This window comes from Cygnus atratus, chromosome 13 (assembly GCF_013377495.2).
Source record: "Cygnus atratus isolate AKBS03 ecotype Queensland, Australia chromosome 13, CAtr_DNAZoo_HiC_assembly, whole genome shotgun sequence".
Lineage (NCBI taxonomy): Eukaryota > Metazoa > Chordata > Aves > Anseriformes > Anatidae > Cygnus > Cygnus atratus.
Window position 1 is genome coordinate 3,249,535 of NC_066374.1, and position 17,581 is coordinate 3,267,115.

General features: G+C 48.8%; 1 protein-coding gene across 7 annotated transcripts in view; it reads left to right on the forward strand.

The window, feature by feature from the left end:
- Positions 1–17,581, forward strand: part of PAK3 (p21 (RAC1) activated kinase 3) — a 179,753-nt gene that overhangs the window by 118,768 nt on the left and 43,404 nt on the right. The window lies entirely within an intron of this gene.

The following is a 17,581-nucleotide window of genomic DNA, read 5'->3' on the forward strand; positions in this document are numbered from 1 at the left end:
TGCATGGGATCAGAAGACAGGAGAGGTTAGAACTGGGCTGCTGCTTGTCTTCCTCATACTTTTGTTCTGTAGAAACCAGTGGAACTAGTAAAAGGTGAAGGGGCAGAGAAACTTCTCTCTCCAGCTCACAAGTCATCAGAGATGAGTGCTGTATGATATGAATCCTGTTTCCTACTTCAGGGATTGCAGACCCAGGTCCTTCAACAACTGGATTTTTCCATTGCACATACCAGAACCACCATTTAACCCCCACTGTGGGCATCTCTGGGGAGAGTCCAGGACTCAAATGGGCTGCAGAAGCTCCTGCACCTGTCTCACTCGTAGAGGTGGGTTCTTGGTATTGAAGATGTTAGCTTTGACCAGGCCCAGAAGGTAATGTGCAGGAATGTGTGCTGGATAAGTCTGAGTAACTCATGTTGGGCGGTTGAGTTTGGATGTCGAGGCATGTGCGACCTGAGCTGGGTTCTCGGAGCTGAGCACTGCCTTCTGTATGCTCCTGAAGCAGGCAGTAATTTCTCTGCTGTGTTACTGAATCCCATCATATTCTTTGAAAGCAAATGAATCAAGTGATGGCTGTGGTCGGCAAGAAGCTTAGGGGTAAGATATTGAGCACCAGGAATTTGTCTGAAGGGTGTCTGGGGAGTAAATGCAGGAATGGTGTGGCTTCAGCTGGAGGCCTCGCATGAGGAGCGAGCAGGCTGTGCGGTGAGGTTTGGTAGTGTTCTCAGGTCAGGTGGGCATTTCTTTCTGAAGGAAGATTGGGATGAGCTTTGCTTTGCCAAAGAGAACTCAGAGGCTCTCTGTTCCATTGTCAGGTGGTGGTTGTTTATTACATGAAATCCTTGACAGAGAAAGGAATTTTTATGGTGAAAAGTGCAAGTGCCAAGTAAAACATGAAGAGAGAGTGACTTGAAATAGAGCTGGGGATTTCTCTAAGAAGCACAAGTTCTGTTTTCAATGCATGCTTTAATGCCACATCTTAGATTTTCCTTGATAGCATTCCTACTTGATAGTATTTCTAATCAGCAGGCCCTTATCCATTCTCCACCAGTATTAGTTGCAGCTTAATGACATGTTTTATTGGTTCTTTATCACTCAACTTGCCAAGTCATTTCTCTCTTAGAAGGAAGGGTAGAGAGGAGAATTTATTGCCTCTCTGTCCCTTGATGTTCTGCAGCACACGTGTGTATTCTGCAAAGCGTGGTGCATTATCTGAAATTGCAAGCGATTGCACACCTAGAAAGGGAGGTGTTGCACGCCGCCTGCGCTGATAATCCAGCCAAGTCATTTTAATACCCCGTTACACTATATCCACAGAATTTGGTAGAAAGGGTATTAGTGAGATAGCCGGATAATACACGGTCATTTCTGCTGTGCGCACACACAATGCTCACACGCGCACAAATTGGATTTTGGGCAGCTGTTGCCAACAAGTTTCCAAAGGGGATTTTTTCCCCGGGCATTGGTAGGTAAAGAGTCGAGGTGTGGAGATCCTGGGGCACCAGAACAACTGCGGTTGTCTCTTTTGGGGACGGAGCTGTCACTGCAGCAGGAGGAGAGGGAGCCAGGGAGGGGGCCGCATCCCGTGCCAGCTGCCCGGAGGAGCCAGCTTGGGTTTGTCTTTAAGAACTGCAGGCGCAGCTTTGGCTGCAGAATAGACTTTGGTCCTTTGACTTGCAACGAAATGAAGGCAATTCATCCTGTCAGCCTGGGAGGAGGAAGTTCTGGGCTTGTCAGAAAAGTGGTGGTGGCTTAACTGATGCAGTTGTAAATCACCTGCTCCAGTGGTGTGGATGACTGGGTGTCAGGGCGCTCGAGCAAATTCCAGACTTTGCTTCAGTCCATTTTGTGCAGCCGGGTTGTCAAATTAAGTACTGCTGACTGCTAGAAGAGTTGGGCCTGCTTTAAATGTGTCGGCATCAAAGCTTAAATCATAATAAAATGTTTTCTAAGGAGAGTCTGGCCAGTGTCTTCAGCGGCCTCAGTCTGGATGAGAAGGCAGGAAGGAAGGTGGGTGAGTAGATCCCAGTCCTGGTGGTCTCCTCCTCGCTGGTGGGAGCTACCGTGCCTAGGGCCAAGCTGCACGAACGTGTGCCCAGCCTTTGTCACAGCTAGCCCGAATCCCTTCAGTGGCACTTGGGGCCAAGTGACCAGATGCAGGAGGTGTAGAACAGGCACGTCTTCCCTCCTGCCAGCTCTCGGGGGGGGAAGAAGCCCCCCGTTTCTGCATTTGGCAGAAGGGCTTTTGCAGAGTGTCATGCGGCTGTGTGCACGTTGAGAGCATGGGGCCTTGTGCCCTCCCTCCCCAGAGCCATCTGAGAAGCTCCTAGACCAGGATGGTTGCTGACTTGCTACAGCTCGCATGCTGTGCTTGGAAGTACTGCTTGGTGTTCAGTCCAGCGTCACAGATTCATGAGAAGGGCAGATCCAAATTGCCTGGGGCACGTTTGTCAGAGAGCCACAATAATAATAGGAAATAACGGCCACAGCTCACCTTCTACCTCTTCCAAGCCCTCCCCAGCCATTAGCTAATTAATAACCTGCTCGGGGTCCCTGGGAGATGGCCAGCTGCTACCTAAGGGACGGGAAATGCCAATTCCTCCATTCCAGAGGCGGCACCTTCTGATGAAGCCTTCCTGAACAGTGGCACGTTCCCGTGAAAAGATTCTCGTGCAAGCTGCTGACATGTAACTCGCTGAAAAATTCATGGCCAGGTCCAGTCAGAGACCTGGGCTGTCCCAGGAGCGTGGCCTGTGTCCCCTGGATTGCCATGTGTCTGCGGGGAGGCAGAGCCCTGAGTACAGCACGGGTCCCAGGAGGCTGGGGATTCCTTACAGTGTAATTGCAGCCACTGAGCAGGGAGGGAATTGAGGCAGGTCGTAATTATGCAACTGGCCAGAGTTCCCACAGTAAGTTGGTTACAGAGCAGAGAACATCAGGTTCCTGGCACTTCTCTGCAGGGAGACAGGGTGGGGAGAGCCCTTTTCATTTTGGATCCCATGTGGATGCTGAAACACACGTTTCTAAAGGCCCTCAGCTCCCCTGGAGAGGAACAGAAACGATGGGGACACCAACAGCAGGACGAATCAGTTTTTTGAAAGTATCGATACAGCTGAAGGGGAGGCTGCAAAGACAGAGGGATGTGGTCAGTGCCTGTAGCAAAGGCAGGTTCACTAAGTGCTGTGTACAGGTAGACCTGCCTCTGCAGAGAGGGACAGGGTGCTGAACACCGAAATACCGAGGTAAACACAGCAGAGAGTGCGCACCTTTATAAGGACAGCACAAACGTCTGGCAGGTAGGACGTAGTGCTGCAAACCGACTTGATTGTTCAGGGAAAGAGGGATGATAACGCTCATTTTCCGTAGATCTTTATCTGGCCTGGGCTGCTGTGGTTGGTGGGTAGCTAACGAGTGCAGAAACACCAGGGCAAAAGATCTTGTTGTCACTGTCTTCAACTGGCAGTGATTGCTCTTCTCCGGAGTGCAGGAGATGCTCTGTGGATTGAATCCAGACTATAGATTTGAAATACTAGGTATTGCGTGTACAGGGGACAGAGCCTGGGAGCTCAGGTTGTGTTTCTGGGCTGGAGAGCTCACAGCTGCTGGTGGTGAGTGCTAGACAGCAAGAGGAGCTGGGCTCCTGGGCTGGACGTCAGGGACAGGTGGTGGCATGCGTTTGTTTATCTTGGTATTACGTCCATAAATTTATTAGGACAATTTGGACTAGTAATTTAATCTGTGCATTGATTTCCTAATTTACAAGCTCCTTGCAGAGTGGTGCCTGCGTTCTGGCCAGCTCAGGTAAGCTCTGCTCAGCTTCCCTTGCTGCAGCCGAGCGGTGTCTGGTCGCAGAGGACAGGCTGCGTGGCGTGCTCTGCAGCCTTCTGTCCTTTTTCTCCTCTAGGCCAAGAGGCTGAGACTCGGCTTTTGGCAGCTGAAAACCCAGGATCCTGGTCCTGGCTCTGCAGGCCAACGTGTGATTTGTCTAACAAGGACGCACTGATTGCTCCGGAAGCGTGCCCCACCAGTGCAGCAGGACTTGGTGTGCGTGGCACGCACTGAAGGTACCCCCAGCTGCCCGCCGGGGGCCCGGGCTTCGCCTTCACGCTTCCCTTGTGCGCAGGGCTCGTGCACTTACTAGCTGGCACCTTGGCGTTTGGCCCCGGCGTGGCAGGCAGCCTGCTCTCAGCGTGCTGAGCCTTGGAGCTTGGCTTCAGCAGGAGCAGGAGGACGATTTGGTCCTTTGCACGAGCGGGACTGAGTCGGAGGGGCGGGCAGCCAGGACGTTTTGCTCACAAAGGCAAGGAAGTGGAATTCAGTTAGTTGTTAAAGGAGTGTTGAGCTCCTCGGGCTGGAAGGGCCCGGAGAAACCTGATGCTGCATTGCTGGAGTCTATTCCGTGACTTCTCTGGGGATTGAATAAGGCTTTGAATGTGTTGAGGTCCTTGCACTTTTAGCCGTAACGCTGATGCTGATAAGCAGAATTGAATTAAACGATAATAGAGGAAAGAGCTGTCTTCCCTGTGCTGTTATCTGGTTTCTCCTGATAGAAGTGTCTGCATTTAGATTATTTTAGGTTTTGTTTTGTTTTCCCATGGTATCATACTCCTTTTAATAAATAATTTGTGGTTCTTTGTGACAATTTTCTTTACTCCTGAAGAGAGGAGATCCAGTTTCATATCCCTTCTGGCTTTGAGGTGTGTAGTTGCAAACAGCTTCTACCATCTCTTTTCTTCCTAGCATTGCCTCCTGTTTACGGTTGTGCCTGTACCTTGGGAGAATTTTGCTTAATGCAAGGTAAATATTTGCTCTTTTCTGGTACACCAAGGTTTTATTGCCTTATTTTGTTTCTGATGCCAAACGAGCTGTTTGAGATGCAAGGAATGATTAATTTTGCAGAAGAACCTTCAACTCTTAAAAGTGGGAGAATGCTTTCTTCCAGGTGTGGAGACTAAACAAACGGGATGGCTTTTTCATAGAGGCTGCTCTTAGGCTTCCCTCTGAAATCCACCACAATGGGGGGTTGAAACTACCCTGAACACTCGCTACAGTACATCTTTGGCTAGTTTTCCATGTTGTTTCTCCTAGCCCAGGTCTGTGTGCTGCCCTGGGGTGAGGCAGGTCTCTGACCTGCTGAGCTGGGCTAGCACAGATCGGGACGTGAGCAAATCTTGTTTGTTGCTGCAACTTGTGTGACCTGGGGCCGTGGCACACTGATGAGAAGGGCTGGCAGAAATGCATGCTATCAGCATAAGCTCTGAGGACATCACTGGGCTATCGTGACACGGAGCCTTGCAAAGGGAAGGCAGTGGTTTCTTCTTATCCTCTGGCTTGGCGTGGAGTTGCATTACTGCCTGCGGCACTCTGAAATCGCCTGGAGTCTCCCATTAGGGCTAGGTAGCAATTTGGTGGGTTAGTCTGCTGTCTTCTCTTCCACCGAGACGTGCACGTTGCCTTCTGTCAAGGCCTTGCTTGCTGCCAGCAGTGACCAAGCGGGAAGTGCCGTATGCTGATGCTCTCTGACAAACACGGGCAGTCATCCCTCGGGTGCTCTCGGCGGGGTTATTTTCCTGGTCCTTTCTCCTGGCGTGTGACCCAGACAGCGCTGGTGGCTGGCAAGGTGGGGATGGAAATGTCCCATTGCAGGGAGCATTGCTGGTGGCTCCTTTTCTGTCTGAGCAGGTAAGTGTCCTTTGTGACCTGGTAGGCACCAGCTGGTAACCGGGCTGGGTCCCTGCTCCCCATAGCTGCTGCTCTTAGGGTCGCGTCTTGGCGTGGTTCTTGGCTGCCCTATAGGATTTGGATACCTCAGGGAAAAGCAGGCATCTGCCGAAGGCTGCAGGTCGGGGAGGAGGTGACAAAATGCTGCTGGTACAGCAGGCTGATGGGCAGCCCTTCCTGTGGGGTGGGACCCACGGGGTGACCCTGTGCTGCTGAGGACCCTCAGATGGCTGTTCTGGGTCCCTTAGCACTGCCTCAGGTGTTCCTGTGCCTCAGACGGGTGGCATGGAGGCTGTAGGGCCTCGCCGGCTCCTTTGCTCTACAGATTTCTTTAACCAGCCTCAGGGTGGACGCAGGGCCAGGATGTAACCTCACTAGGGACAGGCTCAGTCGATGGCGATTCGTAGATCACAGCTAGCCTTTGCGACCTGTGAGTTAGTGTGGTTTTACTTTTAGTGTGTTCTGTGGTTTCCTTTTGGCTGTTCCAGTTTCTTAATCAAAGCCCTTTGTCTTCTACGGCCTCACAGGGGTATAAATTTTGATGTCAGTGATAATACTTCGTCGTCAAGTACGTTCATGGCTTCATATTTGCATGGCCCTGCTGCCAAGCAGTGCATGGCTCTGTATGTCAGCTCCTGTCAGCATAAAGTGATAACATCTCGGGTTTCATGAGTTGTTTTTTTTTTTAATCAACAGCTTCTGTTTGCCCACTGACCTCAGCAATTTTTATTCTGCATTTCCAGCATTTGGTGGCATTTCTCTACTCTAAGATCGCCTCTTAGCACCGCAGCTGGCTCTGCAATCCAGCTGGAATCAAATTGCCCTTTGATGTGATGGCACAGCAGCGAACGTGGCCGTAGGAAGGCTGGCAGCTCCTCCTGCAGTGCCTGGCTATTGCCAGCCTGTTTGTCTGCCGAGGCCGTGCTGCAGAGATCCTGCTTTGCACAGGAGCATCCTCAGTCACTGCACTCACCTCGTTATTTACTTCCTGTGGAAGCTGCATCATCGGGCGTTCTGTCTCCATGCTCCCTGGGTTCCTCTAACCACGCTCTCGCTCCCTCCAAATGCCATCGCTCTCCTCCATGCTGAGCGGCTGCTTCGGTGGCCGTGATGTTTGGAGGCATTTCCCTGGAGCTGGAGCCTCACAGCACCCCCTGGTAAGACCTGGGTGTCTGAGGCTGGTGTGTGTTTCTCTGGGGGACCTCGAGTACCTCTAGGGTCACACCTGGACCCTGTGGTGCACAGCTCTGTAACCAAAGCATTTACTCTTTTCTCTGCTTCGTGATTTTGCCCAGACAATAGTGCCTTCAGACAGGTTCATTTTGTCTGAGATCAAACAATATATCAGCTGTTCTTGGGTTTGTTGGGTTTTTTTTAGACACTGTCCCTGGCAACAGCGTCTTGCTCATTTCTCATAGTTTTCTGCCACTTTCACCTCCATTTTCCTTTTCTTTTCCTCCTCAAGAACAGATCAGTGTACAGGCTTCATTTGTGCTTCTGTTTACCTTTTCTCCTCATCAGCCCAGAATTTCCAGAGGTTTGATGCTCCCCCCTTGCCTCTGCACTTCCTATTTTTTCTGTACCTAGGTGATATTTTGTGGACTTACTCTCTTTCTCTTCCTCACTTGCTATCCAGGTTGTTGTGTTGCATGTAGTATGTGCCAGCCAACAACGTGAGGAGCTGTCATATTTCTGAAACTATATTGACTCTTTATTAGGTTCTTTAAAGTCTGGTAGATCTGGAGACACAGACACCATCTCCCGTCTACATTAGTGGCGGCTGCCGCGTGTCTGGGATGGCACCTGGGGTGGACGGGGGCTGCGGATATGTGCATCTTGTAGCCTGGTACCAGGAACCCCGTGAGCTGGCAGTGGCCCTCCAAGCAGCTATAAACTATACGTTTATTCTATATTCATTTCATACCTAATAAAATTCTGCGTTAATTTACTTAAATTTACTTTTAAGGCCTGAAGTTGTTGTAAATGGAAAGTAGGGGGTGTCTAAGGATGGAATCTATTTTGGGTCCTGTTGTCCTCTTTCCTCTTCTTCCCTCGCTTTTATGTGTTTGTTTACTTGTTTCTATACTTTTTGATGGTTTCTTATTTTTGCTGCTTTCTTTGACCTGACGGAGGATTGCATCAGTGTCAGCTGCTGCTCTGGGAGTTTGTACTTTTGCAGGGATTTGCGTGAGGACCTCTGGCTGCTCAAGAAACACGTACTGAGCAGTGGAGGTGCTTCCCTTCCAAAGGAGCAGGTACTGGTGGTTCTGCACCCTCTGCGCAGAGAGCCTGAGAGACAGCGGTACACTGATGTGTTGTGAACAGACGTAGCTTGGTGCTTGTCTGCTCCTATCAGAAGATTCCCGTGTCCTTTTGCATCAGCGACTTGTAAGGGCGCTCCCAGGTTCTTCAGACAAGGCTTCTTGGGCTGTACAGAGCGGCTGCGTGGTTTGTGCTGCTGGAAAGTTGCAGGAAACAGGAATGAAACACAGACGTGTGAAATACCTACTGGCTGCTCCAGCTACGATTTATAGCACGGACACGTTTCCAGAACTAAAATGGTCCCTGCTGGCTCAGGCACTCTCCCATCCGGTGACCGAGGCTGGGATGCCCTTACTGCTGGATCCCACCACCTTCTGGGGAGGTTGTTTCATCCTATGCCAGGCCCTGTGTTCTCGGCCATGGGGTGCTGGCTGTAGGCAAGAGGCTCCGGACGAGCGCAGAGGAACTGTGAGTGGTTCCTGAACCCCTTTATTTTCGTGTAGGTGGTCAGAGGACAGAGAACTGCCTTCCTGTTGTGATGCGGAGTCAGACAAGAAGTGGGAACAGAGCGCTACTCTGGGGCAGAGGATTTTCGTTGTGTTTGGAGCAATGACATGCTAATTGCTGAACCCCTGTTATAACAAGATAAAAACACTGGTCCGTCGGGGTAGCCGAGAAAACAGCAGATTCAGCATGTGGATCTTGTTTTGTGCGTGTCGGTTTCATTTCTCCCCTGACCTATTTAAGAACAGCATTTGTGAGTTTCCTCTCGTGGTCTTCCCATCCTTGTGCTCTGAAGCTGGGGTCTAGCAGGCACGTGGAACCAAGCACACACAGCAGCCGCTCCGTTCCCCCTCCGCCTGCCGCAGACCCACAATACCCCCGAGGTAGTTATGCCATTACACGCGATAAGATCACTAACGTAGCAGGCGAATATTAGATATATGAAGCTAGTCAGCTGTAAATAAAAGGCCTGGCGAAGAATAAAAGGCAAAACGTTGTCCCTGGGGAAGCAAACGGGGATGTGAACGCCTTCCTGCCTTAGTGCCCTAAAGAGACGATGCAGAATCTGGAGCGCATCCACCTCCTGGGTGAAAGGCGTGTGACAGCCGGGCTTTGGTCACTCCTTACCTGCAGGCAGGAGCTGTGTCCTTCCAAACATGACACAGTGCAGTCTTGGGACAGGCTGGTGTGGCAGGTCTTCTTGTGGTGGCGGTGTCAGTCTCCGCTTCTGGCATTCGGACACCTGGAAGTTTGTCCCATGCTCCCCTGATTAGGGGGTCTTTGTCTTCAGCCCCAGGAGCAGAGCTGGCGATGCACTCCCTGTCCTGTATTGTTCCTTCTCGGAGTGGGGTTCACTTCCCAGCTCTGGCTGGCAGTCCTGGGCTGGCCTTGGGTGAGTCTTTTAGGTGTCTGCTTCATTCTCCTACCCTATCACATGGGTTTAAATAGCGTTGTTTACTACGACGAGTTCCTCAGCTCACAAACCAGGGATTGCAGAGGCAAAATGAGCTGAAAGGTGACTGGCAGGTGCTGGAAAAGGGCAAATGGCTCTCGCCTACACTTACTGGCATTATATTCCTGCTCCCTCAGCTCTCCCACGGTCCCGCAGTGGCTGCTGCTTTGGTTTGTGCGTGTTTAGTGGGTCATGGGCAGTGCTTCAGCACCATGTCTGTCCTGCTCGTGTTTGTCGTGGCACATCTTCTGTGAGTATGGCAAGCAGAGAGTAAACTGTGGAAGGGCAGAGAAAGCACCAGCCCCACAGAGAATATGAGGAACAGGGAAATTGGTCCTTTTTTCTCCTTTTTCCCCCTCTCTTTCGTCTTCCAAACCTTGTTTGATGCTTTTTCTTTTTTTTTTTTTTTTTTTTTACGTAAACAAAATGAAAGCCATCACAGGCAAGATGCCAACTGGCTTATTAAAGGCAGTCTTAATGCACTGGCTGGAGTTCAGTAGGAATTTAGGGTGCCCATAAAGTACAAAGTCAGGGACTTTATATATACATTGAACTCTTATTATGGAAGTCCAAGCAAGGAGAGGCTTCCATGGCTATAGTTTTAATGGCGAGAGAGAGAACAGTGGTGGGAGCAAGCTTAAACTTGCCAAAACACGGTTACTGTTGTGTTCTCTGCCCAGATCGGTGACTTTTCTTTTAGCTCAAGTGTAGCTGGGGTTCAAAGCTGTGCTGGAGAGTGGCCCAATTCAAGGCCCCTTGCTGGTAGCTCATGGTGCTGTCAGCCTTCCCCACAGGTGCTACATGGTGTTGTGCCTGTGAGTTGGACACAAGCCCCAAGTGCATGCACACTAGAGAGGCACAAGAAATGAGGAAGAGAGGATAAAAGGGAGAAGAGTATAGAAGAGTATGGGAAAGATGCTTGCAAGCTGTCCAAGGCCGGTGGAAGAACTGGCAATTCAACCTGCATGTCTTGAAGCTGTGTCAAGAGGCAGGCAGGGACTTCCTAGCAGTATAGAGTGCTCATGTCTCCTTACGTGGTTCCAGGTATGTTGCTGTAAGGGAGTTTTGCGGAGGAGAAGACACGCATGATGTGGAAAGTAAGAGACATTTGCACTAATGCAACACCACAGCATGGTTTCTCCTGGGACATTTTCAGGTATAGGTGAAGCATGCGTGCCAGCCTGGTGCCTTACTTTTATCACGCCTTCACCAGAGAGGACAAGGGAGGGGTGATGAATGTTTCACGTGTCAGGGTGCGGGGTGCTCTGACTTGGAGCGGGGAAGAAGCCCGGCTCTGGGTTCTGAGGATTGGTGTGAGCCTTTGCCTTTCCCCAGCGTCGTCACAGCCCTTTGGTTAAGCCACTGCAGAGATGCTGCTCCAAAGCCTCCCAGCTTTCCCAGATGTCAGTGAGAAAGCGTGAGTTGGAAGCACTTTGGGGATGCAAGAAGGAAGGGGCCTGGGCAGGATCGTTGCCACGCTCACATGCCGAAGTCACGGCAAGCAGACTGCTTGTGAGCATTTCTTCCTGCATGGCTTACGGAGGGGCTGGCTTCTTGTAGCTGTAGTCCTAGGCAGTGCTTCAGGACAGACTTGAAGTTGCAAACTCAAATCGTTGTCATGGCTATTTTAATCCAAGTGATGGGGTTTTTACTGCTGGTGTGACGTAGCCGTCCCCAGTAAGTAGCCTTTCTTGGTTTAATTTTGACTCCTCTTAGTGAGCAGAAGTGAATCTGAGACATGAGCTCTGAAGTAAGAATAATGAAGTCCATATGGACAATTACTTCAGTGTATTTACAGCGATTTAAATCTGCACTTCATTTTTGCACAGAAGCTTTCGTGTGTAGGCAAGGACGAGGGGTGCGAGCTGGTGGAACAGGGGATATTTGATAGGCACGATTGGCACGGAGACATCCTCTTCTGCTTTGCGGAGCCCTTCAGCTGTGTAAATAGAAAGCAAAAGGGGCGGAGTGGTAAGAATTTTGGGTTTTCCTCACATCTGAATGCCTTTTCTGGTTTTCTTCCTTGTATCTCATCAGCCTCAGGGAAATGTTTACCAATGCTTTTAAAAGAGGCAGCCCGCAGGCTGGGAGCTCCCCGCTGGCTCTCGCTGGGTGGCAGAGGAGTCCCAGAGCCCCGGTCTGCTGGCATGCACCACCCACAGCCCTTTCCTTTGTCACGGGAAGCTAAGTTACTTCTCTGATCCTAAGAGTTACCTCAGAGTACGTTTCTTACCATTTTAAAAGCCGTATACAGTGGGTGTGTGCTGTAGGTGGCCCTGCGGCCATTTCTCCATCCATCATCTTGTGCCCTGCTGCACTCACTTCACCCGCTGGAGTGTACTGCCTCACTCCCTGGGTTGCTGCGAGGCTTAATTAGCGAATGCCCGGATCCGGTTTCAGTGTGGAAGGCGGCTTCTGTGCCTTCACTCCTTCCCCTCCCAGGTCATGGAACCATCCCAAAGCTCACGCGGTTTAGTGAATGGCCAGGACCCCTGTGTGAGCGTGGGTTAAGCGGATCTCTTCTGTTTTGACATGATTAAAACACGCACAAAGCAAAAAGGTCGGGCCTCAGCCCCGTCCCGGCAGGCTGCAGAGTTTGCTCTCCCTGTTTTTTCGCTGCTCCATGGAAGCCTCGGTGCCCTTGTTGTTGTTACCTCGTACGCTCAAGTGCTGCATAAGCACAGCCTGTAAACTTATGCCAAACTTTGAACATCCCTGGCTTTCATGATGGAAAAAAGCCTGTACTTTGCTTTTTGCATGCGGCTTTTTTAGTGGGACTGGGTGCTAGGAGTCTGCAGAGCAGCAGCAAGCTTCTGCCACGAGGGAAGCGGTGCCTAGAGCGGGTCGGGTGAAGGGACATCATGAGACAAGCAAGGTGCATTTTGCCAAGTGCTGCATCTTGTTGCGTTGGCAGTTTGTGAAGAAAGGACCAACAGAATTGTTGAAAGAAGTACAGTTAGGTGGGCTAAGGGTTTGGAGAGACGAGATCCTGGAAGGCTGTCTATTGAAAAATTCTGTGAAATGAGAATTAAGCAGAAAGCAAAGTGTTTGCAGGTTACTTTGATCAGTTTTGACAGACTCCACTGCTTCAGTCTGCTTCCGGCATTTAGCAACTTAACTGGGGGACTCTTGGGGTCCAGACAAAGGACAGAATAATTCAAATCTGAAGAAATGTTTAGTAAAATAAGACCATTAAACTGACTGTTACTGCATTCACATCCTTTTGTTCATTTATTTGACATTATTCCTGCAAATGAACTGTCAAGAGGGACTTTTAAACCAGTATTAGTGAGTCACTTAGTAAAACTCTTAATGCTGCAATTCATAACAGAAACTTGATTCTCAGCCTTGTGTTTATCCCATCTCAGAAAAGAAGCAGTTACAAGTCCCTGTGACCAGGGTAGTTTTGATTGGATACGACCCGAATTCAAAATACCACCTGCATACAGCGAGCTGCTTATGAAGGCCTGTTCGGAGGCCAGAAGTCACTTGTCGCAAGTTTCAGAGAATAACTTCTGAATATACTGGAGGAAATCATAAGCTGCTTACAGGGTGTTTGCAAACAGAAACAGAGAGTACATTAATCAAAGAAATTACTGTGTTTGAATAATTTGCTCAGCCCAGAGCTTGTTTACCCGCCTGTGAGGGGAGCGCAGAGGCCTAGTTGGCAAATTGTTGTATTGTGCTTTGAGACAGTCCTGTGAAAAGCAGTATGGAAGTGAGGCATTTCTTTTAGGGTTTCTAGGGCTGTAATTCCCCCCATAGTTTGTGTGAATGCTGCTGTTTTTCAGGGCAGTAAACAGAGGCGAGGAGCTGCTGTCCCATGGCACATGCGTGTGGTAGGCCCTGGCCAGGGGCCCTGCCTTGTCTGATGCTGAACATGGTGGCCCTTGTCAGAAACACATCAGGACGATACTTTACCGTACCCACGTTTTGTGGAGAAGGCAGCAAGCCTCTCACATGGCAGTAGTGAAACTCTGACTGCATCTGTTCTGTGCAGCTCACCAGCTGCGCTTCCAAATGAGCTTTAAAAGGGCTGCAAATGAACACGTGGATGGAGAAAAACAGATACAAGCCTCCAGCAACTGCGCTGGAAAGTACTGTGTAAATACGTTCAGCTAATATTTAACAGAGTATCTTGGTACTCAATACCTAGAAAGAATCCTTCTCGGTTACAACACCATTGATTTCTGGGAAACGGATGCCTATTGCTGGGAGCAGACTTTGGCCCATACAGCTAAGTAATAAAATAGCTTTTTGCAGGAAGTATATTTATAAACAAAGAGCTCTAGGGAAAAAAAGAGCATTGCGTCTTCAAGTTACATTTGCAAAGCTACTGCCTGAATATTGGCATGGCTCCTTCCAGTCAAGGGATCTTAGAAACAGTTTTGCTGCATCACAAGCTGCAATAGTATCTCTGAGGCTTTGAAAATGAACCCCAGTGTCTCTGCAAACAGGATGCTCTTTGTGAGTTTTAATTGGAACCAGTCATGTCTGAATGCTGCAGACTTGGAAATAACGTGACTAACCTAAGAAAGCTATTCAAGACCTATCTGCAAACAGTATTCCCCAGATACACACGGGTGAAGAGCTGACTGGGATAAAGGCCCAGCACGAGATTTTGCTCTGAACTTGAACTGAATTGAACCAATTTTTTTGCATGTGTGGTGTTCTGAAGACATTTGGGTGCGTTAAGTATCTTCCTCTCCTTTCCCTAGCTTGGCAAGAACTGGATGCAAAAAATATTCTAAGACAGGTTTTTGCAGAGGGGGAATTGAGTCATGGAGAAGCTGAATGCCCTGTATTTAAAGTCCATGTTTGTCTTTACCCTTACAAAACCGATGGTAGGAAGAGGTGGGGTGGAATGAAAGGGACATTGAATTTGTTCCCTGACCCTGTAATAGTTGTGTTGAAGTCACCGACCTGGTTGAGAATTTAATTTCAGTTTTTCCACTTGGCCACAAAGCCCTAGCTAACGTACTTGAATATGTTTTTGTTGCTGTGTTTTCAATAGAATAGTCTGCTTCCTTAAATACTCCCTTAAAGCCTTTGGCTGTTGTAAGCTTTCTCTGGACATAGGTGTTGGGCATCCGCCTTTGTTGCACGTTACTGTCTTACCAGTTTGTTTTAAAAGGGTTACCAGCACCACCTTGGCTGCTCTGATGGGGTCTTGGAGGAATGAGGTGAGAAAATTCTGATGATTGTGTGCTCCATCCTCTTGGCAAGCATGAGCTGGGTCCTTCCAAAACCTGTCCCTGAGGACAACCTGGGTGGCTCCCGCAGCTCTGGTGTGGGATGGCAAAGTGCTCTGGTAGGTGTGCTGTCACAGTGCTCAGAAGCAGGGTGCGGTGTTTCACAGGTCTGCGGGGAGGTTTTGCCAGGCCCTCGCCTCCTCCATAGAATTGTTCTGCAGGCCTCAGTTCTGTTTTTATTTTAAATTTCCTCCTTAGCCCTCAGGGCTGCAGGAGGATTCTAGAAAATGTGACACGAGTGAAAACCAACACCGTGATGGCTCTCTGGATTTGCAAGAGTTGTGGAATATTAGCTCAGAAACCCTGGAAATGCTTCTTTCCCTTCAGTCAGTCCTGCGGATTTTGCAATCTTTCGGGCGTGGAGTACCTTACTCTACAAATTCAGCATTATTCTCCTAGAATTTGCAATTCTGATACAGGTGGGAGGTTGAGTTTTCTTTTCTCTTTCTTTCTTTGTCTTGCCTAGAAGCTTGCTTTCAATAGCTTGTTAGGAGAAGGTCTTCAGTGGATTATGTGCTGCTTATGTGCTCCTTGGCCCTCCATTCTTTGGAGGTTTTCTCTAAGTTGGAGCAAATCAGTACAAAACACTCAAATTAAATATGATAGTGAATCTTATTTTGCCATGATGCAGTGGTATATGGAAATTCTCAAAATTAGAATGAATGGAAGAGCAGATGGGCTCTGATCAGGAAAACCATAAATTTTAAGTCTCTCACTGTGTATTGCTTTGTGGTTTGCTTTAGTTTTCCTTTAGACCAGCTTTAGGAAGTTAATATCAACCGTTAAACCTTTCAGGCTATCTTCCCCCCTCTTTTTTCTTCTGGTTTAGAAGTGAATAAAAGAGCTTTGTACAGTTCTTGAAACTGAGCCTGAAACAGCTCTGAACAAAATATAGTGTTCCTTTCAAGATCTTGGAAATAATTACATCATAGGCAAATTGGGCCAGAAACCATTAATGGTATTCTTTGTGGAACGAAATCCCATGGGAGGACCTATTTCAGCAGACTGGCATTGTTTACAAACAGATACAGTGACAGATACAGTTGTCCCATTCTGAGGGCAGCTGAAGCTTTGTGCCATATAATAGACTTCACAGAAAAACGTCTTGCTTTTGATAATAAGCTGAAGACGTGCCTTGCTGCTTCTATGGTCGCCCTCACGCTGATGATTTTGGGGAGCAAAGGCCGTCTTCGGCACCAGAGAAGTATTTGTAGGTGGGTTAAAGAGCAAATAAAAGCCTGTGAGGATTGCTTGATGTTGGGAGAGAAAAGAAAAGCATCCCAGTAGCATGGCTGCAGGATGTCTGCCTGCTCATGGTTGATGGTGCAAGCTGGAAGATGCTGCGGATGCAGAGCCTTGCTGGCAAAGGGCTTTCTGGAGCACCATGGCTCTGCTGGGCAGTCCTCCCTACTACCTTTCAGTCCTTTTCAATGCTGGCTCTTTTTTCCTCATTACTGGAAACCCTCTTGCATTTCAGGATAGAATCACAAAGATTATTAACGTTAACTGTTTGACCTAAATCTACAAAAGCATTTAGTTCTCCAGGTAAGTAGGCTAGTCTGTACTTGAAAACCAGATCAGCACAAACCCTCGCCTGGGCATAACTCTTGCTACTCCCTGGTGGTACAAAGCACGTTGTTGCCTACATACGTGCTTCCATAGGCAGCTGAGCCCTATTCCTCTGCCATCGCAGCCAGTCTCCCAGTAGGTCTCTACCTGGGTGGCTGGGGTGTGTCGGCAGAGCCCTCTTGTGGGGACCGGACACATGCCAGTGGACCAGAATTTTCTGTGCCCATCACTTCTGTGCTTTCCCAAATGATGTGTTACAAGCGACAAAAGCATCTTTCTGTCTGAGAGCTGCTTCCATTACACAACTTGGTTAGCTAAGGGTGCGTGATCTTTGCCACGCTTCCAGGCACAAAGGCGAGGCTCTGGGGGCCACCACCTGGTCGGTGGGTGCCTGAGATTCAGCCTTAGCTCTAGTGGAGGTGAAAACTCAACTGGAGGTAAGGTCTAGCAGTCCACAGCGGCCTTGAGACCAGTGGTAGACATCCCCTTTGCCTGGTGAACACCTTGTTGATCTGCCAGTGAAGCAATTGTTTGAGGTCTCCCGAACTCTCTGAAGGCAAAGTCTGCCCAGTTAACTCAGATCACTAATGTAACACAGACCAGTTGATGAAGTCAGCTGGGAAGAGTGCTCATATAAACTGCTCCCCCAAGGAAGGTGAGCAGACAGGCGTCAGTGATGTCTTTAGGTATGTGCTGGTGAATCGAGATCTCCACGATCCCTGCTTTGCGCTATGTGTGCTGGGGAAAGGGCTGGACCAGCTTTTGCTGGGGTTGTCAATTGTGCGACCTTGGGGACGGATCCTGGGATCCCTTGGGGATCAGGACGTTCAGAAGCCCAGCTTTGTAGACCAAGGGACTAGTGCAAGACGGAGATGTGATGAGTATGTTTCCTGTATTGTTCTTATCATTAGGCGGATGCTTTGAATCCCAGATCTGTCATTATGGGATCTTGTCTAGATGGAATTAAAAACATAAATACAGTAGTTTAAAAAAAAAAAAAAAAAGAAGAAATGATTGTTTTATGTGTAGTGATTTGAAAATGGTAACAGACTAAAATGCCCACGTCATCATGAAAAACAGGCTAGAGTAAACCTCTCTACATTTTTCAGTTGGTCATTTAGTTTTTATATGGAAGGAATTCTCAAGGCAACGTGGGTTTGATTATCCCCTATTAATATATCAGCCAGAAATCCTGGCAAAATTTCAGCTGTATCGACGTAAATGCTATTCTAGAAAGCTTTAACCTCAGTCCTGGAAAAAAAATAAAAATAATTAAAAAAAAAAAAAAAAAGAGGCAGCTTTACCTGACTGAAGTGAGTGC